This window comes from Amphiura filiformis, chromosome 16, assembly GCF_039555335.1.
Source record: "Amphiura filiformis chromosome 16, Afil_fr2py, whole genome shotgun sequence".
NCBI lineage: Eukaryota > Metazoa > Echinodermata > Ophiuroidea > Amphilepidida > Amphiuridae > Amphiura > Amphiura filiformis.
Genome location: NC_092643.1, coordinates 9,007,491 through 9,031,869, shown reverse-complemented (window position 1 = coordinate 9,031,869; position 24,379 = coordinate 9,007,491). Strand labels below are relative to the sequence as shown.

Here is a 24,379-nt window from a genome sequence, read left to right as displayed (position 1 = left end):
AATGTCCTTCTGATATCAAATAATTTTGATTTTTGAAATTCGCAATGTAATACACATTTTATGGCAAATCATTAAAATTGATATTTTTTATATTTAACAGTACTTGAAGTAAACTTTATATAAATCTGATGATTTATACTTAAAGTGTATGTAGGTGGGATGAAAAGCCGACGATCAATTGAAAATTTTACGAAAAAAGATTTTTTTCCAAAACACCAAAAAAAAGTGGGTCTTTTTGGGAAAAAACCATATCTTCAATATAAAGGGTCAAAATTTTCAATTGACCGTCGGCTTTTCCTCCCTGCTACATACACTTTAAGAATATATCATTAGATTTATATAATTTACTTCGAGGACTGTTATATATCAACAATTTGAAAAATATCAAATTTTAATAATTTGTCATAAAATTTGTATTATATCGTGAATTTCAAAAATGAAAATTATTTGATATCAGAAAGACATGCTTCGTATTCAGAATGCAATTCGATACGTCTGAGATGCTCTCATGTCCCACAAAAAATACTGTCGAAACGCCATAAACGCTCATTCTAGATCCCTTAATTTTTTGATTTTTTTGTGATAGCCCTGAATGTTATTTATAATAATAATAATAATAATAATAATAATAATACAGGGTGAGTCAAAAAAAAGTGCAATAGAGAAAAGAATCCATTTTTATTTAAGAACCGGTTTGAACCTTATAGGTTTTAAAACATTTTATAAATGATATATCCATTAGTTACCTTGTGTGAAAAAACCAAGGAATTAGCATTTACCGTTTTGTTTTTATGACACATTTTATAGCGATACCCAATTTTAATGTTTGTCCAAGAAACATCTACAATTTGAAAGTCAGCCCACTCTGTGTAAGGTAGATTTGGAACAACTGCTATTTTCTTAACCTCATTGGCATTGAAATAAAATGGAGCACCCAAATTGTTATTGTCCTTGGTCTTGTTTAAGGAAAAGAAACATTATTTGTTGTTATTTTCATTTTACCTTTACTTTAAAGATGTTTATTCTCTATCAAGAACATACACAGGCGGATTTTTTCAAATGTCGACATGAAATGCGCGCAAAATGAAGTGGAGTGAATTATAAAATACCCAGTAAGTTGGACATACTGGGATTAAAAAAACGGGAGTTGGAGTCAAGTGAGATGTTAAAAAGTTTGTTTGAACAGAATTTTTTTTTAAATAACGCAAAAATCAACCTGATATTAGTTAAAGTCAGTTTCAGAGCTGGTGCCTTTATCGTGCACTGTGTGCTCTCATTCAAAATACATGGTACCTCGTGGACAAATAATGAAATTGGGTATCGTAGCAAAAGGACTCATAAAAATTGTGATTGACTTCAGTTTTTCACAACAGGTGACTATTGAGTGTGGCATTTATGGAAACTTTCAATAATTGGAAAGTTCAGAGTGGTTCTTACATAAATATTGATTCTTTGCTCTGTTGCACTTTTTTTGGCTCACCCTGTAATAATAACAGCACTTAATGTAGCGCTTTTCCAACCTGATCAAAGCACTTTACAAAGATACAAAATATGTACAAAAACATATAATACCTGAAAAAAGGCTTAAAAACAACAACAATCAGTACAAGTGAGTTTTTAGGTTACTCTTGAAACTATCTACAGTAGGGGAAACTCTGATGTTTAAAGGGATGTTATCTTTTAAACCCAAAATAAACTGTTTTGGGGTCATTGTTGTTTGAAAAAAATAATTTTAATTAATAATTTTAAGTTGTAGCTTCGGAAATACTCAAAAAATGGCTGAAATGGCTTTTAATGAATCTAATTAAAAATTCATAATTAAAAAAGTAAATGAGATATTTTAATTTTTCTTTTGATTTTGAAAACATTAGTCAAGTTGCATAAAGTAATGCAAAAAGTACTAAAAATAGATTGCAAAGGTAGTTTCTAGAAAACGGGTCAATTTATTCTGCTGCAAAAGGGCTTATATCCACAAAAGGCGTGATATAAAAGAAATAATAGAATAAATATGAAGGCTTGAAAATTGCACCAAACCTATTCTTTTAGTTTCTTTTCATCGCCACTTATTCCAAAACTAAAATGAATCCAATCGAACAAGTAACGATAACAAAAAAAGTCAAAAAGAGGATGTAAGCCCTTTTGCAAATCAGCTCTTCATATAATGGACTCATTCAAAATGGCCTCAAAATACCATTAAATGGCATTTTAGAGCATTAGAATACTTTAGTAACACGAGGGTGCTGAATAACAATTTTTGGGTCCAACCTCTGGGAAAGGTGGGGAACTCCCGCTAGAGGGCGGTTTTCAAAATGGCCGCCAAAATACTATCAAATAGTATTCTAGAGACCTAGAACAGTATACTGATGGGATATATCGACTGAACTTTGTACTTTTGAAGATGCTGAATAATAATATTTGGGTTCAACCTCAAGGACATGTGGGGAACTCTCGCTAGAGGGCGTTTTTCAAAATGGTCGCCAAAATACCATTAAATAATGACATTCTAGGGCTCTAGAATAGTATACTTTATAAGGATATATCAACTGAACTTTGTATTTTTGAGGATACTTTCGAGGGTGCCGAATAAGAATTTTGTGGTGCAACCTCTAGGAAATGTGGGGAACTCCCGCTAGAGGGCGGTTTTCAAAATGGCCGCCAAAATACCATTAAATGGCATTCTATATAGGTATTGGTGAATACTTTTCCTTCTACAACTTAAGGGGAGTCTAGCGCGTTCTGCTTACTGTATGTCAGATATTATCCTCACCTGCTGCCAATGAAGTGTGATATACTATGCCCTGAAAGACAAGAGCATTTAACAACTTGCATATAGAACCCCCGGGATAGAACCCTGCTATCAGTATGAAGCCGATAATAGGCTCTTCTTCCACGCCACGTGCATTGTGCAACAGCAAGGTACCTCAATTCTATCACCGTACTCCCTGGAAAATTTGGATTTAACCATCATAAGCAAGTGGAACTCAAAAAATCTTGGCAAATAAGTATTTATGTTACATTTTATGTTTTATCATTGAATATCAACAAAGATGATATATTGAATGATATAATCTACTGCTGATCGAAGCATTGATGACTTAGTGACAATGCTATCTATTGCTGATGGAGGCATTGATGACTTACTAGCAATGCTATCTACTGCTGATGGAGGCATTGATGACTTACTAGCAATGCTATCTTCTGCTGATGGAGGCATTGATGACTTTACTACCCAGCAAACACAAACAAGTTTTAAACAAGTTATATTTTTGGTTTTGGATTAGGTCAAAACGTTTCTAAAACATTAAATGTCGGGTTATATAAAGGGCATGAAAACGTTTTAAAACGGTTTGTATGAAAATACACTGCATCAATATTTTTAAAATGTTTACAAAATATTATTGTAACCTATTTTTTGCAAATATTTTTTACCAAATATTTTGTCAACACTTAAATAACATTTTGTTAAAATATTTGCAGTATGTTATTAAAAATGTTTTTTAAATGTTATGAAAACGTTTTATAGCCATTATATACCCTTTATATACCCCGACATTTAATTGATCATGCCGGAGAAAACCAGGCAGTGGCAGGAACATGAAGGTTGGCCGAATTTGCCCATATTTGGTGTAGTAGGGGTGTTTGATGAAACATTCTCACTGAAACTTTTTCAGGATTCTGACCCTCCTTGTTAAGGGTTTATAGCCCTTATTTGTTTTGGTACAATCTACCCCCTTAAAAATGGATGAATTTTTCCTGAATTTAAGACAATTTTGTATTCTCAATTTTTCACAAGTGGTTGAAATTATTTAAGTAAATTAAGTATTTGTAGGAAACATCTACCCCGGGCATTACAGGGAACAATTGACATTCAACCAACCCCTATCATTTGGCTCTGGGGTGTCTAAACATACCCCCTCAAAATGTCTTAAAAATTGAATTTTTAGTTGATGAATTCAAATGCAAATATAAAAAATATACATCCAAATTTTGAATTTTTGTTTGGGTCATTAGAGTGACCCAACAAGTGGCTATGGGAAACAAATTAGAATATCTTCGGGCGGTGTTTCTTTTTTAAGAAAATACAGTGTTTCTGTATGGTATTTAAGCAATATTACAAAGATGAAAATGTTGTAATATTAATGAAATATGTGATTATTTCAACTACATACTTTATTTAGAGCTGGTTATTAAGTTGAGTAAGGTTTTAAACTTTAATAACATGGATAACAAAAGCAAAATGTTACTAAAATTGAAGTGTTTCTAGATTTTATTTGATCTAAAATGAGAAAAACCTAAAATACTTAGTCAAACACTCAGGAATTTTAAAGAACAGTTTGATTGGACAAACCATTTATGAACAGATTCAAACAAAAGTAAGAAATAAACAATTATTTGGTAAGCAGCACTCCCTTAGGATTTAAATCATGATCATACAACATTATTTAGCATCAACATATAAAAATGAGTTATTATAGATCTAGCAATTCAGTTTTTTATTAGTGCATAATCATGATGACACTTTGCATGTTACCGTTCTTTTACTTTCTCAAATTGTCACAACGTAGACCATGCCCTTATTTGCTTTGTTTTGAACGATTGCAATATACAATATAATTGTAATACAAAAATTATAACCTCATTATACCTCATTCATTCTAGTGAACATTCTAGTTAATAAATAATAATTCAAGCAACCCCTATCATTTGGCCTCCCTCAGAACTTTTTATTAAATTAATTCACAAGCATATAGAATGTACATCCAAATTTTGCTTTGTTTCATCTTCCTCCAAATGAAACAACCTTAGGATGTAGGCCTAGACTTTGGGAAACAGATCAGATTATCTTTGGATGGTGTTACTTGGTTTAATAGAAAAGTCAGTGTTTCTATATGGTATTTTACCAAGATCACAAAACTGAAAATCTCGGTTAAGGGGGTACTACATGCCTGCCCAATTTTGTGCCTATTTTTGCATTTTTCTCAAAAATTATAAAGCATTGGTGACAAGTAAGATATTTATATTATAGGGGCAAGGACTACAACTACTGCACTGGAAATTTTATTTCAGCACGACAACAGTTGTGGAGTTACAGTCAAAAATGAGGGAAAACCAATATTTGATCAATAAATCAATAACTACTTGCCTTGAGTTGCTGAATTTTCAGTGCAGTAGTTGTAGTCCTTGCCCCTATAATATACATACCTTACTTGTCACCAATGCGCCATAGTATTGAGAAAAATGCAAAAATAGGCATAAAATTGGCCAGGGTGTAGTACCCCCCTTAAGGAAGCACATGTCTTTTAAGGCATTTCTTCATTATAAAGTTGACTAAAGTTACCAAGCTAATAATAAATGGAAAAATAAACATTACTAAGCCTTAAAAATGTAGATGTTTCTATGTCTTATTCCCTCCAAAATGAGTAAAACAAAATTATCGTATTGTAATCAATACTCAAGACTATTAAAGAATATTTGATTAAACAATCATAAAGCTGAAAGATATCGTATATATGTCATGTCTTTCATGCATAATGCCATGTTGCACGTACATACTAAAATCGAATGAACATGTAACGCCAGAATCTTATGTATGCAAGATTCTTAGTCAGTGGGAGTGGTTTATTAGTATACACATAATCTGATTGGACAATCGCATGATTTTGGGTGTCGTCTATCAGGCTGTAGACGACCCCACGTCATCATGAGTGTTGATAACGCGTAACACGCTCATAGATGTGCGAGTATGTATCGCGTTAATTGCGTAGAAGCAGTGCGGAATACTCGTACGCGCTAGCAGTACGCGCAACAAAAGATGTGAAGTTGTAAACAAGTTTCGTTCATTTTAGAAAAAGGGGAGTTTTAATGACGGTAACTTAATTTTTGCTTTAAAAAATAGTTTACAGTTATTAAAATAATATTTAACTGGCTAAGAATGAGAATAAACGATAGGAATTTTTATTTTGCCTATCCTCTACCTATGATAGACGACAGGCAGGTCCAATATTTTTATCGTAGTGATTATTACACACAAGTTTTAGTTCTGCAAGTTTCAGTTTGCCGATGTTGGTCTTGCTATAAAGTTCACACACAAGTTGACTTCATTCAACTTCATGGGGTGTTCAAAGTCAACAGAACTGAAGACTGTATTTCTTAACTGTTGCCGCTCTTCTTCAGCGTTTAGTCCATCAACATCCTCATCGCTAATCTTTTCTTCCTCTGCAGCTTTAGCGGTTACATTCAACACTTGATTCCTCCTTTGTGTTGCAGCTAACCTGGAGAAAAAGCTTGTGATTTGCTTGGCCGTTTTCCACTCATTCGGCTGAAACATAAGCTTTCCATCCTCGGTGCGACTGTGCATCATCTTATGTGCCACATTGGTAGGATCGGCCTTTTGTTTTGTTTCCACTCCCTTGTTGAATATATAATAATATAACATGAACTGAAGTCTGAACATCTTGTCTGGATTTCCTCAGAGCCCATCCAGCTTCTGGAATGAGTGGTACCCTTTCTGATACATTTGGACTGCGTCTGCTCATTTCAGGACGATTATCAGATGCAGCACTTCTGGAGAGAATAGAGGTTGTTGGCTTTTGGCTTATCTCTGACACCGTCATGGCCCATTGCTTTTAATTTGATTATAAGAAGATTCATGTTCAAGTACCCTAATATGTGTTCCTACAGACAAGTGATGCTGTATGTCCTTCTCTTCATCAAAGGATAAGACACATCCAATCTCCAAACAGTGAAATAATCCTTTCTTGCTGCTGGTACTGTCAGTCTTTCTTGTCTGTCTTCCAGGGGTAGCTGAACTAAAGTCGTCAATGATCTTTAGTCCTGTGTGCTGTTGGTTTCCTTTGAGCAGTTCAGTATACTTCAGAAGCTTGCCCTCTCCTACATTGTAGGCCTTCCATATTCGAATTCCATTCTCTTCCCACTGGAAATTGTTGTAGGTGGTAATTCCTTCCGATTTCATTGGATGTTTGTCTACCTTACTCATGACCAGCTCTGCAACTGCAATCTTGCAGCCTCGTACACCGTCGTATCAGGGCCCTTCTCATATCTGCAGCACTTGTAACATCATGCTTTTCATTTACATAATATGTGCTTTTTTGGGGGCAATTTTGTGGTCACAAATATCTTTCCCGCCCTGAGGATCTGAAAAATCATATCGACGGACACTGCATTGAACTCGCTGTGCTATTCCTTGAATTGACAAGATAAGGGGTGCACAGTGATAACACCCAGCATTATCTGATCTCAGGTATACATTCTTCAGTGAAGAGTTTTGAGCTTTGATTGTAGCTAAGGGATTCTCAATAATAAACGCAATGGCAAACCATGACTGGTCACATTCATCAAAGATGTGAACATCTGCTGGAGATCCATTACCAAACAAAGTATTCACCACTTCTTCCACTGTATCGAATGCTTCCGATCCTTCTGTTGCAATATAGTCAAGTCCATGTAGAGACTTCTGTTGGGATGCAGCACATACTTCATATCATAAAAGACCATATCTGCCCCAGCTACTAGCTAGGCCTACTGAAACAACATCTTATGGCTAAGATTCTTGGACACCTGCAGCATAGTGTTTCTAGAATAATTATTTGTGAATTTAAACTGTGATCCAATTTATTTGAACTGATTAACTTACTCCTTTATAAACTCTTGTGATTTATGTTAGTTATCAGCTATTATCACAGTAGCCAAATAATATCCTAGTTTCTTACCAGTGGCGTGCGCAAAGGGGGGGGGCAGGGAGGCCACGGCCCCCTACTTTTGTTGGTCATTATGGGGAAATCAGTCAATTTCCCCGAAATAACTGATTTCGCCCGCACCTTACACTCCTAATCAGACTCCATTCGGAGGAACTGAACAACCTGCCCCCCCCCCACCCCCCACTTTCAATGTGCTGCGCACGCCACTGTTTCTTACTCATAACGTTGAGGGCTTTTAGGCATAATTTTTATCAATATATAAAAACAATATATATGATATAATTAAAAAATGCATACACAATAGGCCTACATAATGGACCTACATTTATATTGCTATTTTGTTCATCATGGTTTATCACAAGGTAGTCTTGTATTCAGTATTTCTGTTTTGCATTTTACTCAGATAGCTAAATATGAATTGTTTTGTGTTTAGAAACACTTCTGCAGACTTGACATGATTCTGTTTAGAAAATTCTAAAAGAATGTCACCATATGAAAACATTTAAAGAATTTTAAGACTAAAAAATAGAATTGTCACATTCAGTTTCCTCCAATTTTTAGACTTACAATATCATTTTCAAGAAATTTATTAGACGAAAATACTGTCTAGAAACACCAATTTTATGCAAATTCGTTACACCGCCCAAATCTACCATTTATTGTTTGGAGTAGACCAATATAGCCTCAAAATGTTGACATTAAAAAAAATCAATATTTAAGATGTATATTTTCATAAAAGGGCTTTAAAAATTGCCCTTTTTTTACATTTTTTACAAATGCTAAAGAGGGGTAACATTGATGACCCCCTCCTGAAAACCCAAGACCCCAATCATTGCAATTTCAAGTTCTATATTACAAATAAACTATGCTCTTGACAAATATTTCAAAATAAAATCCAATCGAGAAGTTGCTGATAGAAAAATAACTTCATGAACTTTGCCATTTTTCAACTGTTTTCACAGCAATTTTCCTGTGTCAAAAGCCCCAAATTAGGGGGTACCCATATCTCCCTACCCAGGGGGGTCAGGTGGGTCTAGTCTGGCATGTGAAAATATGTCATCCAGTACATCAATCTTCCAAAGTATGAACCGATTTGGCCAACCTTCATGTTCCCAGATTTTGTCATATTGCCTGCATCTCTCTGGCATGGACAATTAAACATTTTCTGACAACCTTTAAAAACCTTTTGTGAATGATGTCGAAAACGTTTTGTTGGGTAGCTATGCTATCTATTGTTGATGAAGGCATTGATGACCTTCTAGCAATTATATCTACTGCTGATGGAGGCACTGATGACATACTAGCAATGCTATCTACTGCTGATGGAGGTATTGATGACTTACTAGCAATGCTATCTTCTGCTGATGGAGGCATTGATGACTTACTAGCAATGCTATCTTCTGCTGATGGAGGCATTGATGACTTACTAGCAATGCTATCTTCTGCTGATGGAGGCATTGATGACTTACTAGCAATGCTATCTTCTGCTGATGGAGGCATTGATGACTTACTAGCTATGCTATCTACTGCTGATCGAGGCATTGATGACTTACTAGCAATGCTATCTTCTGTTGATGGAGGCATTGATGACCTATTAGCAATGTTATCTACTGCTGATTGAGGCATTGATGACTTACTAGCAATGCTATCTACTGCTGATGGAGGCATTAATGACTTACTAGCAATGCTATCTACTGCTGATGAAGGCATTGATGACATACTAGTAATGCTATCTACTGCTGATGGAGGCATTGATGACTTACTAGCAATGCTATCTTCTGTTGATGGAGGCATTGATGACCTATTAGCAATGTTATCTACTGCTGATTGAGGCATTGATGACTTACTAGCAATGCTATCTTCTGCAGATTGAGGCATTGATGACTTACTAACAATGCTATCTACTGCTGATGGAGGCATTGATGACTTACCAACAATGCTGTCTACTGCTGATGGAGGCATTGATGACTTACTAGCAATGCTATCTACTGCTGATGAAGGCATTGATGACATACTAGTAATGCTATCTACTGCTGATGGAGGCATTGATGACTTACTAGCAATGCTATCTTCTGCTGATGGAGGCATTAATGACTTGTTAGCAATGCTATCTACTGCTGATGGAGGAATTGATGACTTACTAGCTATGAATGATATCTACTACTGATCGAGGCATTGATGACGTATACTAGCAATGCTATCTACTGCTGATGAAGGCATTGATGACTTATTAGCAATGCTATCTACTGCTGATGGAGGCATTGATGACTTACTAGCAATGCTATCTACTGCTGATTGAGGCATTGATGACTTACTAGTAATGCTATCTACTGCTGATTGAGGCATTGATGACTTACTAGTAATGCTATCTACTGCTGATGGAGGCACTGATGACTTACCAGCAATGCTATCTACTGCTGATGGAGGCATTGATGATCTACTAGCAATGCTATCTACTGCTGATGAAGGCATTGATGACTTATTAGCAATGCTATCTACTGCTGATGGAGGCATTGATGACTTACTAGCAATGCTATCTACTGCTGATGGAGGCATTGATGACTTACTAGCAATGCTATCTACTGCTGATTGAGGCATTGATGACTTACTAGTAATGCTATCTACTGCTGATGGAGGCATTGATGACTTGTTAGCAATGCTATCTACTGCTGATATATGCACTGATGACTTACCAGCAATGCTATCTACTGCTGATGGAGGCATTGATGACCTACTAGCAATGCTATCTACTGCTGATTGAGGCATTGATGACTCACTAGCAATGCTATCTACTGCTGATCGGCACAAAACTTGTATGGTTTAAATGGTAGCAGCCTCAGAAAGAGTTCCTACCATCCAAGTAGCAAGGCGGGTGACAACATTATATAGTTTTGTTGAGAATGTTACAATTTGTTTAAAGAAGAAAATTTTATCTTAACGGCTACATTTCAGCACATCACATCAAAGCTCCCATCGGGCGCCCATTCCTTTTTAAAGGAATTTTATTATTGTAATTCAAAGCCCCTGGATAAGTCAAGCAGGAAATAAAAACGACGTCAATATTTGCCAAAGATTCAGTGTTGCTTAACAATAAGCCCAATCGGCATTGGAAGATTGCAATGCATTGTAGGACAGTTTTTGCAGTTTTAGGACACTTTGTCCTTTGACCTTTCAGAAAATTCAGAAATATTGGGTTTTTGTACGTACAAAATATAATCTTAAATGTTTTACAATATTTAAAACAAATATAAAAAATATTAGTATTTTATAAATTAATTATTTGGTATTTTTAATGATCAAAATTGTGACAATAATAAGAAAATTAATAATAATTACGTCAATTTTCCCGATATGTCAGAGGTCAAAGTGTCCTAAAACTGCTCTCAAAAACCGGAAGTTAGAATGGCGATTGGGCTTATTGGCCTTGCCCTTGACCTGTATTTTATACAATTGGCCAAACCACGGGTCACTGCCACTTAAACGTGCATCAAAGCATAACACATGCAATGCTTATCGAACCATTAAAAAGACCTTCAACATAATGGTAAGCTTCTTTTCTGCTTGGCAATTTATCGAACAGCACATAATTGGCCTCGGTAATACACGTAGTCTCATGTACTATCCATCCCAGCTTTCCCTGCATGCAGTAGACTATCCACTTTCCATATGAACTTTAACTTTGAAAGAGCCAATGGATATAGCAGACGATAAAACGCCTCTATTAAACAAAACTTACGGCCGGGAAAGGTAAGTGAATTGTATAGTGTCATACAAACACTGTTTTGATGACAGCTTTATTCAAAACGTCATGAATGGCCTAGGCTATAATACGGGGGCTATATGCCCGGGGCACTCAACTTTCAACAGCTAGTAGGTTATCAGTGCCTAAATCAGCAGTAGATAACATTGCCAGTCACAAATACCTCAATCAGCAATACAAGTGACGGGTATGTGCCTACCAGCGTAGCGTTCCGAAGTAGGGGCCTATCGGTACAAAACACCGTTTTAAAAAAGGGGGGTCATTGAGTACAAACAAAATGAAAAAGGGGGTCATTGGGCATAATATAGTGGGAAAAGGGGGTCATTGGGTATAAAATGTCAGAAAATGGGTCATCGAGTAGAAAATTTAGAGAGAAAAATGGAACAAAATTCTATTTCTTGTCCCAAATAGCTAAATAATAATAACGGCAAGTCAATAAGGGATTTACATTTTACATCAATCTAAAAACAAGAAACCAGTTATAGGTATGCCACTTTTAAAGTCTATACATTTTAAGAATATAAGTTGTGGTGTACACCAAGGGTATATTCTTGGACCCCTATTATTTACATTATTAATAAATACATCAAGGATGTTCCAATTTATTCTCTCTATATTCTCTCTACTTATTACACAGCAATATTATACTCAAATAATATCATTAGTAAGATGTTTTTAAATGCCGGGAGCCACTTGGTTGATGGATTGTAAAACGAACCCGAGGTAACTGCCACCCACTCTGTCAAAAAAGAAAAACAGATTGAAATTTAAATGAAACTCTATCTTTCTTAATAAATCTAAACATGTTTTCTGGTTAACATTTCACAAAGATTGCAATAATGAAATTGTATGCATTTAGCATTATTTGGTTAAACATAATACCATCTAACTTGATATCAGTAACAGCTTTCATCGCGCTGCAGCTACAATCCCCGAAATATGTCTTGAAACGTTAAAGCGTCTTTAGGGGAAAATAAGTCCCCCCACTCCCCCGTGCAATGTTGAAACGTGCAAATGTGTTCAGCGTGTCTGTAAAGTGTCGCAACATTGAATGATGGGGGGGGGGACGGGAAAAGTGTTAATTGATGGCCCAGCGTTCTTCTAATTCCAAATATTGAACATTTTTATCCACATTAAAAATACACTTTTGATTTCATTCAAGATTCCTAAAGCGTTTCAACGACATATTTCGGGGATTGTAGGTACACAAATTACAATTCAATCGGACTGAAATTTAAATGAAACTCTATCCTTCTTACAAAATCCAAATATTTCCTTTTCTGATTAACATTTCACAAAGATTGCAATTTTAATGAAATTGTAGAGTTTTTATTCGTTTTTGCATCCTGATTAACATTGTTACCGCTTAATCGTTATAAACTCGACATTTAGTGAACCAGGTGTGTACTATGCCTCATCAAGCTGTAGTAAAAATAGCGACAAGTCAATTAAAGGGATTTACATTTTAAATGAAAACCTACCCTTCAAAAAAAAAAAACCAAGATCCAGTTATAAATATAAGTATGCACTTTTAGCTATATTTAGTCATGGTAGTGCTGCAGAATGGTGAACCATAGCAAACATATTGTTAATTTTGGAAATTGACTAAAACTGCATAAAACTAAGAATTGGCTGTTACCATGGCAACAAGCAAAAAATGGACGAACAATGCTCGACACTGTAACAGGTTACCAAAGTACTTCAACCCCCAAGGTATAAGCAAAATCTATTTTTGACCTACCTTTGCCAACGATACTGAAAAATTACCTGAACTCAGGGGCGTAAATCCATTTTTGAAAGTGGGGGGGGGGGGGGGGGGACACACTGACAGTGGGAGGCCCAATGTGAGAAATCAATAGAAAATGGCCGTGAAGCGGGGGGTTGCTGGGCCTGAGGGGGGATGTTCCCCCCTCAGAAGTAAGAAACGTTTGCAAGATGAATACCTAATTGAAGCGATTTGGTGACCCATTTTGGCACTATTAGTGTTTAAAATTTTAGTTTAAAAAAGCCCAAATTTTGTGAAATGACTGGCCATGAAGCTTTTCGCTGACAAGTTTTCCCTATTTATTGTAGGCCTATAAATTGTCGAAAAGAGAAGTGAAATTGACCACTTGTTTATCCACTATGCAGGGGTGTGTGTGAGGAAGGATGTTCCCCCCTCAGAATTTGGAAAATTTTGCAAAATGAAGGTCCAATTAAATGCCCAAACTTCTTGTGGAGGTTCCACCTATGATTGTCTTCATAGTTACATCTATAAATTTTCAATTGGTAGAGCGAATTCGAATTTAATGCAAAGCGCCCTCATACCCTAATTTTGACATAAAATTGCCGTTTCCAAGAACATGGATGCTCCAAATGTCTATACAAACTTTAAAAAATGATTCTTTGGCGCCAATAACATATTCAACAACACCAATATCAATAGAATAAGGCATAGAATAATATTTTTGATGCAAATTAATGACAATTTTCCCTCCCCCTGTCCGAAATAAGTTTTTGGCCGGCACCTTCTCATTTTTTCGCTGATTTCAATTTTAAAAAAAGGTGTAAAAATGCTCAAGAGATCATCCTGCATCAATAAGTTGGAGCCCTAAGGGAGCGATCGTTATTTACGACAGGGGGGATGGGCGTTTTGAGGGGGGGAATCCGAAATTTGTTTGGGTCTTGAGGGGGGGAACGCGAATTTTTCGGTGAACCAGGAGGGGGGAATGTTAAGTTTTAAATGGAGAAATTCGGGAAAACAAGGGGGGAATCCGAAAATTTTGAGCGGACGCGAGGGGGGAACGCGAATTTTTTTGTCGATATTTTGTCCAAAACGCCTATTACCCCCCTGCCGTAAATAACGATCGGTCCCTAAGGAATCTGAAACATCAACCTTATTATTTACCCCTACTCCGACCCCTATTTATAGCGTATGACCTGCATCGAAACTAGGTAGAGTACTGGCACTCACGACGGTCACGGTCACCACAATAAATAAAAGCTGACCTAATATAAAGCTTCTAAATACCATCAAGTCAATCTAATCTGTATTGTAGACCTATGGATATATAGTACATGTACAATCAAAAGAACACAAGTTTTGAGCCGACTTTACAAGGTGTAGGACTCCTTCAAGTTCGATCCAGTATCCACTTTCATTAACCATGGCAGATCTAACAGAACCAGTATTGGATACAACACAGGGAGAAGACAAATTGTACGTCCGTGAAAAGTATTTTGTATGGCAGATGGTTGGACACAATTTCTTAGCTTTTCTTTTGCAAAGCCGTCCATAATATGAAAATTTTGCTTTTCGAATTGAAGATATAGATTTTTTACATTACCCTGATTTAGACTATCGTGAGAGGTTAACTAATTAAACCTCCTTCCTTTGTCTTTTAGACGTGAAATCCTTGATCTCATATTCTTTTTTTGATGCAAAATGGAACTTTATGACCTTAACCTTAACCATTTGTAGTTTTTAACTCCACCCTCAAGGACCGTCCCATCACCAGATCATCTGCTGACCCCCTATTGTTGATTCCCAAACGATGCAAAACCGAATCTCACAGGGCATCGTTTTCAACCGTATCGTTCCCCTGTGGAATCAACTTCCTCTCACAATTAGATCCACTGTCAAATTTTAGAATTTAAAACATTACTACCAATACCAATGCCCTTCATACCTAAAAAAAATCAACTTTCCCGGTATAAATCATTCTGGGACACCCTGTATGTGCTCTCTGGTCCCACAAAAAATACTGTGCAAACGTTGCTATCCTTAAAGGGCTCCATCAATCTTTATTACAGCAGCGAAGTGATTCTAGCTACTCTCATTTTCCTGGTTGGTTGTTCACAACTTGCAATTTAAAATTTTTTACTCTGTTTCAGAAACACCCGTTTAAAGTTAGCTCTACTGCTAATTGGTGTGATCTTTGTTGCCGTGATCATAGGATACTCCGTAGCGTTCTTCGTACACCGCTGTCCAGGAAATGCAAAGGAAGATACTGCTATATCCAATTTGTTAATACGATCTGTTAGTGCAAAAAATATCGAGGAAAATTTGAAGTAAGTCAATGATTATGAATATAATTATTGTACTATAGTAGCCATAGTTTTAATTCATTCCAATCTGAATCGGGAAAGTAAACATGATGTTAAAGGCTTTATCAGTGAACACCCTAAATTTTAGCAAAAAATAGATTTTTGCATAATGAACAACAATAGACGTTATCCACTTTACTCATGTCTAACAAAAGGCGCGGGTTCACGTAGTATTCCTCATTCAAACTAATCCAATGCACGACCACAGAGTTACCTGCATGACTTTGACGACCACAGAGTTACCTGCATGACTTTGGCGGGCTATTTTGAAACAGTCATGGTTGCACATGCAGGTACTTCCAAAACAAGGTATAGCAGTTGCTGATACGCAGCTTATAGAACACGGATAATCTCTATAGATGTGCCAACATGGTCAAGGAACCGAACGAAGAACAATCATCAAGCAACCATGTACAAACTCAATATATTCTCAATCCTGCAGGGTTTTGTCTGGTGTTCCACACTTGGCAGGAACACCAGAAGGTCTCAAGACGGCAGAATATGTTCGAGACAAATGGTTGGAGCAGGGGCTTGATTCAGCTAAACTGGTTCCCTATAATGTCATGTTGAGCTATCCAAATCCTGATTTACCGAATAAGGTGAGATTATATTAATGCAAACGAAAAGGACAACAATATTACAGTGTATAATTTTCATGTCCAAAACTTTAAATCACCAAAAGTGTGACTATTTGATTAATCCTCAAATGTTTGTTATAACAGCCCGGCAGTTTGTCAGCAAATACCGGTATGTGCGGAAACACTCTTATGTCAGTACGAATTGGACCATAATGGAGCAAATGTCAGACTTTAAGATCAACTTTACTAAAATGAAAAACACTACCATCAAGGCTTCAATAATCTGATCATTATTTTGGTCTCATGCTTTGGTCAAATATTTTGCTCATAGAGCGATTCACATGCGATTTCCGAGTCGAGTGCTATAGTGTGACTCGGACTCCAAGTCATTACTCCCTGGGCATTACTCCCAAATTGTCCTTGGAAGGCTTTGTGAAACTGTGCTTCATGATCTTTACGTGGGACGTCGACAACGACCCAAAGGAGAAGTTGCTAGACCAATTTCTACCAACTTTTACGTCTTTCAGGAAAGGCCATCTTGAAAGAATTGTGTGCTTTGTTTTTGCAGGTATCTTTATTGGAAAATGGAACGGAAATCTTTCATTCAGCGCTGGAAGAAAATTCTTCGACCGGAGGATTACAACCCCAACATCGTGCCGCCATTTAATGCTTATTCTCATCAAGGAGAAATAGAGGTATATAACATCCCCCATATTTGGACTTTCGAACCAAAGTGAGGGTCGATTTCGGAAATCATTGTAACCATAATGACCCCATGTTCGTTGAATTATGGTTGAAGGAAATTGATGCACTATACACACACTGGCAAAGTATTTTGCAACATCACTGAAAAAAGAGGAATTCGGCAAACTGTAAATTGAACATTCATCCAATATCATGTCGATTTCACATTACATATATAGATGGCAATGTTCTTTGCATGAAATGAGTAAGATTAGGCTGCGCAATGGAATGGAAGGTTTCATCTGAGGTGACACCATGCGAGTAATCCGTTTGAATGCAGAGACATGGAACTTTAGTCCGCAAAATGTCCAGATCCATTTGCAATGGTCGCCAAATAGTTTGAATGGTTTCTGCAAGGTATTGGGAAAATGGTGGTGGGAGATCGATTCATGAATGCGAGTATTCCGTTTGAATGCAGCGACATGGAACTTTAGTCCGCAAAATGTCCAGATCCATTTGCAATGGTCGCCAAATAGTTTAAATGGTTTCTGCAAGGTATTGGGAAAATGGTGGTGGGAGATCGATTCATGAATGTGTCGGGTGGAATTGTCTTCAGGTCTGGGGGACTCTGGTTATCCCATTAGGCTCCTGCTGGCCTTGAATCACACCAAAACATATTGTGTGCTCATTACAAAATCGTTGCAATAGAGGTTATCCGTGTTCTATAAGCTGCATATCCTATCAGCGACTGCTATACCTTGATTAGGATTTTCAGAAGAAGTACCTGCATGTGCAACAATAACTGTTTTGTAAATTATCATCTGTTCAACGATTCTCATAGATTTCTTTTGCTGGGTGCCAATTATTGGGCTGTGAATGTGGTCCAGGAAGCTGTTCAATGTCAGTGCATTTTGCTGTTGTATCATCTGCACAACTGCTTGGTTACTGACATGTGTTTATAGTAGAGTATTGAAGTAATCATGTGTGTAATTTTGGTTCATTTTGATGTACAAGATTTTAAGATATGACCTTGTGAAAAATTATAAGTTTCTTTTTTGGCTTAGTGTATAATACTCACGATCCTTCAAATTTACAGGGTAACCTCGTTTACGTTAACTATGGTCGTCACGAAGACTTCAAATTTTTGCAGGAAAACTACCCAGAAATTAACATAAATGGAAGTATCGTCATTGTAAAATACGGTAAATTGTTCAGGGGTACTAAGGTAAGTTTGCTTTCTTGTAGATAACTACAGCCTGTCTCAAAAAAAATTGTGCAAGTTAAAAGCGCCCTGTTTGGCAATTATAAAATACCGTTGTGACATGATGCTTACATTAACGTCACGGGCGCAGTCTTAGCTCTCAAATGCCGTTAACGTTCTGTTCAATTTGCTTGTTCCAATTTCGAGATATGTTAATTTAACAACGAAAGGGTAAAATCACAATTGTGCCACTTTTACTAGGGAAGAGAGCTGAACATGTAAATCAATGATAGCTGATGTTGATGCGTTTAATGCACTCACCCTTCGGGGTTCTTGCATTTGACGCATCAACATCAAGCGCGTGCATTATTTTGTCTAATATCTCTCCCAATAAGTAATACGCGTTCATTAACCTATAAGTGTGCAATATTTGTTTGTCTTTTAACATGTCTTTTAAGAGAACAGTATTTGCCATGAAAATCATTGACATGCACATGTATTTAATTTTTACAGCAGAATGTGAACTATTTATTTATCTTTTAATCTGTTTTAAGTGGGAAAAGAGAATCATCATTCCTGCATCATGATAAAACAGTAAAAAAGGTCAACAAAATTTTGTATTGTGTAATTGATGCATTCTTTTGATTTCACGAAGGAACTCTTGATAAACTTGATGCTATCACTGTTACATGTAAAGCCCTCTTCCCTAGTAAAAGTGGCACAATTGTGATTTTACCCTTTCGTCTTTAACGAAACATATCTCGAGATTAAAACAAGCAAATGGAACAGAACAAACAGCATTGGAGAGCTAAGACTATTCCCTGGACGTTGATATCAGCATCATATCACAACGGTATTTTGTAATTGCCAGAGAGGGCACTTTTTACTTGCACAATTTCTTTTGAGACAGACTGTATTGTATAGAGCTTGTATATGTATCGATAGCTCGATGAAATAAGTTAATTGTGACCTGCAAATATATGTAAAAGAAGATTGAAATGGTATTTCTGAAATTGATGTTAAAAGTCGAAGACGTAAAAATAAAAAACTATAGTCAGATAGTCAGTGGATGCAGGTCGCAGGCCACCAACCTCCACAATGTAAGTCGTGAGAACTTTGTTTAAATTTGTACTTTCTCGATATAGTCAGATAGTCCCAAATAATTTCAAAAGACATCTATAAGTCATCTATACTGGATATTCAGGACCAGGTATGTCTCACACCAAGCTTCATCCTGTCAACCGATAACGGTACCTAAGATATCAACCGTAAACGTCTTAGATTCGGCAAAAAGATGTTCCCGAGTCCCGACATTGCTGGAACAGAAGGCGATCCGTGCCGGGGATCCATATCGTTCAATTTATAAGATAATACTGGGAATATGAGCGAACACGAACAAAATGTGAAAATAGATAACTATACTCTGTGTATTAATAATTTCTTATAGGTCAAACTTGCTCAAAGGGCAGGTGCAATAGGGGTGATTTTGTATTCCGATCCGGCAGAATATGCATTGGAAGGGGAGTCCTACGTCTACCCATCAAGTTGGTGGCTGCCGGGAACAGGGGTACAGAGGGGTAATGTATTTGATAGTGATGCAAAGGGCGATCCAGCTACCCCTGGATACCCAGCTAAACGTAAGTCATACACAGACAAAAAGATCACCAAATGTGAATACGTAAAATATATATTAGTATATGCCTACCAGAGGAACAAATTTCGAAGTATATAACTGTATGATAAGGCCAATTTCAATTGGAATCAAAGCAAATTAATAAATAATTATTACACAGCCGTGACGTTAGTCACGTGTTGAGTGCCCTCACAAGCGCGCGAAATATTTGATATTTTTACCTGAATGTGGGCGTAAGAAAGGCTTTAAAAGCATCTATATCATGTATATACTGCATAGTGCACATGTTAAGCACGGAATTCTAATTGTCACTGCACGGATTTTTAATCTCACTGCACGTACGGGCCAGGAGGCACGTAAAAATAGCACCTGATTTGTAAATATACATTGGCCCAATGTGACACAAAAGTGAAGCGTTTTAAGTGTAGACACCGTCCAATCAGCCACAATGATATCACAACATTATGTAAAAAACTAGTCGTGGTGGCAAGTTAGGCTCCACCATCACATTAGTTCATACTCATTTGTTTTCACAGCATATATGTATCGTTTGGATGATGAAGACACAGACCTTCCAAAAATTCCAGTACATCCTATTGGCTATGACGATGCTAGACGTTTTCTCCGGTAATAACTTGACACTGGTGGTTATTTTAATGATTCTCCCCTTTAAGAATCTAACATAACTTATTAAGACGGATTGGGAGGGAGCAAGACCTACCAATATTTTTATTCAAGTATTGAGACAAATAAAGCTGATAGTGATACACAAAGGAGACCCCAATGCGAGTTATAAATGGCCTTATTTCCGCTCCATGTAGGGGAAAACGCCCAAAACCTTTTTATAACTCAAGAATAGCAACACATTATGGAATTATGAATGGCTAAACTGGAAAAATATGGCTCCTGACTTCCCATTCGTTTATTGTTTTTAATGATTTTTATCATCAGATTTAACATTATAATGTTTCGTATTAAATTCTAAAAAAAAAGTCCGCGGAAGTTTAAAATAATACTTCTACTATTGTCCCTTAATTCAGAGTAAAATATTGTGACGTATCCAGATTATTTTGGGGTGTACGTTTCGTAAATGCTTTTTTCCTTCTGAATATTTTCTAGTGAAATGACTGGGCCAGAAGTTCCGAACGACTGGAGAGGGAGTCTAAACATAACGTATCGGTTGGGTCCCGGTTCCACCAACACCAATAGGTTTGTAATATGCATTTTGTTTAAAACGAATTATACGAATTAAAATGATTATACGTAAACATATACCGTTAAAAGTCGATATTAGCATGTGTGCTTACTATCGAGCGCTTTTAAAACATGCAAACAAGAAGAACCCATCTACAAAGGTGTAAAGGGTTTTGAGCAAATCATCGATACAATAATTATAGACTAACATGTAAACCTGCAAATGTGTGTCTCAACCCCATTAGCTCAATTGGTAAAGCCCCGGACAGTTTCATGTTTTCAAAAGCTCTCGATAGTAAGCACATATGCTAACTATCGAGTTTTTACGGTATATATCCTACTGTCTTCCCCAACAAACATGGTAAATGGAACATTATCGCCAATAACAAAAATGTAAGATTTTAATTATTATATTAATATTCGTTCTTCTCTCCCTTCATCTATCTCTGTTTGTCTCTTCGTCTTGTTTTCTTTTGCTCTGCTGCTTTTTCGTCTCTCAATTCAATTTTCACTTTACAGGAAAGTCAAACTTAGTGTTCATTCAAGCCGAGAGCAACGAACAATTTACAATGTTATTGGAACTATTACGGGCACGACTGAACCAGGTATCGAACTTCAAAATAGGCCCATAATGCCTATAATTGCCTTGAATTGAGCAGTTGAGGGGTCATAATATGTGTTACGATTGATTAAATACAGCAAATTTGGTAGGAATGTGTCAACAATTTTGTTAGCTTCAGTTTGATACCTTGTCAAATGATTTCGAAATCTTCCAGAATTTACCGATTTGACGAATATTTGTGCGAATTTTTAAAGTTTTGCAATGTGTTAGGGAACAAACCAAAAGATCGATGACGTCCTATAAACGCAACTAGTTTCGTTTCTCAGCCGACCCCCTCCCTCTCTGCCAGAAATGTATTAAAGAAATGTTGAAAATTTTGACATAATAATAATGACACATTCTTCAGACCGATGTTTTTGTACAGACGTAATCGAGTATTTTTACCCCCTCCCCCCTAAACGAAACCAGTTTCGTTTATAGGACGTCATCGATCTTTGGTTTGTTCCCTTACGCTTTAGTTTAACCGATCGATGACGCGCACTTGCCATGCGTTCAATTCAGCCGAGTGTAACATCCGTTAGCAATTTGACACCGCGTAATCCTGTTGAATTACAACTTTTTAAATGTCACCAATATTCGTAAAACCGATAAATTCGAGTTTTTTTGACACAAGTGAGATATCAACAAAATATTCTTCATATCACACTTTCCGGTGTTTAATCAATCGTATCAAAAATTATGACCCCGCAAACAATTACATAATAAACAGTTACATAATAACGGGTGTGATGCGGCATCTTATTGGCTTTTGCCATTTTGTCCCGCGCATAAAAGTGTTGAATATATTTTGACTTTTTCGACAGATCGTTATGTTATATTAGGAAATCATAGAGATGCATGGGTGTATGGGGCGATGGACCCATCAAGTGGAACGGCATCATTACTGGAGATAACTAGAGCTTACGGGGAATTAATTGTGTCAGGTAAGTCGACTGCCGGTTTACTATTATCTGCTCTAAATTCAGTGTCATCGCATACATATTGTTCTCTTACTTTTTCTTTCCTGCCCTGCGGGGCCCTTCTATATTGGAACTCAATTAATAAAGAATTCGATTATGGGAGTCTCCGGCCTCGGGCCTGCCGGTACTGTGACCTTGATGTTTTTTGTTGATACTGGACCTCAGTATCAACAAAAACATCCAAGGCCGCAGGGCTAAGGCCGGGGACATGATGTTATTCCCGTGTTGTAATGTCATGGTGGTGGAATACCATATCTTCCCACTTCCTGTGACCCGAGGTCCCGACACGATAATGCTCTTATGAACTCTCACCCTCCTGCTTGATAGCTATTGTTATTGGAGCAATAGTGTATCTTTGTAATCCTGTGGGGCAACCTTGAACAATATTGGTTTTGAGCAATATTATTTTTTTACTTGCTGTAAAATGATATTTTTCAATGGGCATAGATGCAAAATCCTCTGATCGAAATCCTCTATATCGAAAAGACCGCGGTCAGCGTGACCAGTTGCACTGCCGATCGATGGCACACGCTGACCACCTCTGACTTCGGGTGTGTGGAACATGCTGGCTTTGCAATTTCACCGCGTTATCTGAATTTCCCACTTTTCAAATCGCGCCAAACTTTGTTCAATATCCCAAATACAGTCAGTTTAATCATGTTGTCTCTCCTAATAAACTTCGTTCAAATTATTTTGGTCGAAAAGATATTTCGTCCACGCATACTTTGGTCCGTCAAAAAATTGCTACATGGTCCAACGTTATTTTGACCTGATAGGATAATTTTCTGTTGGCCAAATAAAAGGGGACAAACAAAATATAATTGGCCGAAACTTAGTTGGACTCAAATACTTTGCATCAAAATTCATTGGACCAATTGGTTTTGGACGAAGTCTTATTTTCCCTTTTTGATATTGCAGGGCGTTGGCGACCAAGACGCACAATAATCTTTGCTAGTTGGGATGCTGAAGAGTATGGGCTTCTAGGTTCTACCGAGTATGTCGAGGTAATTATTAATTTAACCTGAACTGTTATTCACGCTTTAGCCTCGTATATTCACTCAAGGTTTTCAAGATTTAGTTTTCTACGGAAGCGTGTCCCATGACATTATTAGTGGGACTTGGCCTTGTAACCATTGTTGGATCATTTGTCTTGACAAGTAGGCATTTTTTCGTATTTACTAAGTATATTTGTCAGAACTGGCAGCTTAAAGTTCATGTCAATTTTGAATTTGTTGTAGAGGTTTCGTTTACCCTTTTCCCGACAACCTTAATCATTAGGCTTATATCATCATCGTTTATCGTCCACGAGCGCGCCCGTACTGAACCCACTCTGCGTCCAACTCTTGTCATCTTCTTGGGCCGCTGCAGCGCGCTGGTGCAATTGAATCTGAGAGCCCGGTCTGAGAGCGGAGCAGTATTGCATAAAATCAAAGAATGGATTTGATAAGACGGACGACAAGAAAAGACCGTGCTTGTTGGTTAAACTCGTCGGGTTAACATAACCTTGAAGAGCTTCATAGCATCGTATTTTTGCAGTTTTACTAATTTTAAAAAGACCATAACTGTTACCCATGCCTATACGCCGTAGAAGTGACGTCATAATCGGATTAACTACCATAGCAATAGATGAATACAATTTTTGAATAGACCGCCCTGCACTACAAGCAGATTGCACTAATCACCTGTGTATGTTAGCAAACATAGAATGAATACAATACCGCTCTTTTTAAAAATGCTTATCATACAGGTGCGAGTGATCAGCCTTTCTTTGACATTTATGGTTCAATGCATCGGTACCGCGTGAAAGTTGTAGTGCAGGGCGGTATAGTCAAAATTGTATTCATCTATTGCTATGGTAGTTAATCCGATTAACTACGCCGTAGAAGTGACGTAGTTAATCGGATTAACTACCATAGCAATAGATGAATACAATTTTGACTGATC

The 24,379-nt window shown here is 37.0% G+C and overlaps 1 pseudogene; it reads left to right on the top strand.

The window, feature by feature from the left end:
* Positions 1–10,808: 10,808 nt before the first annotated feature.
* Positions 10,809–24,379, top strand: part of LOC140135513 (N-acetylated-alpha-linked acidic dipeptidase 2-like) — a 25,919-nt pseudogene continuing 12,348 nt past the window's right edge.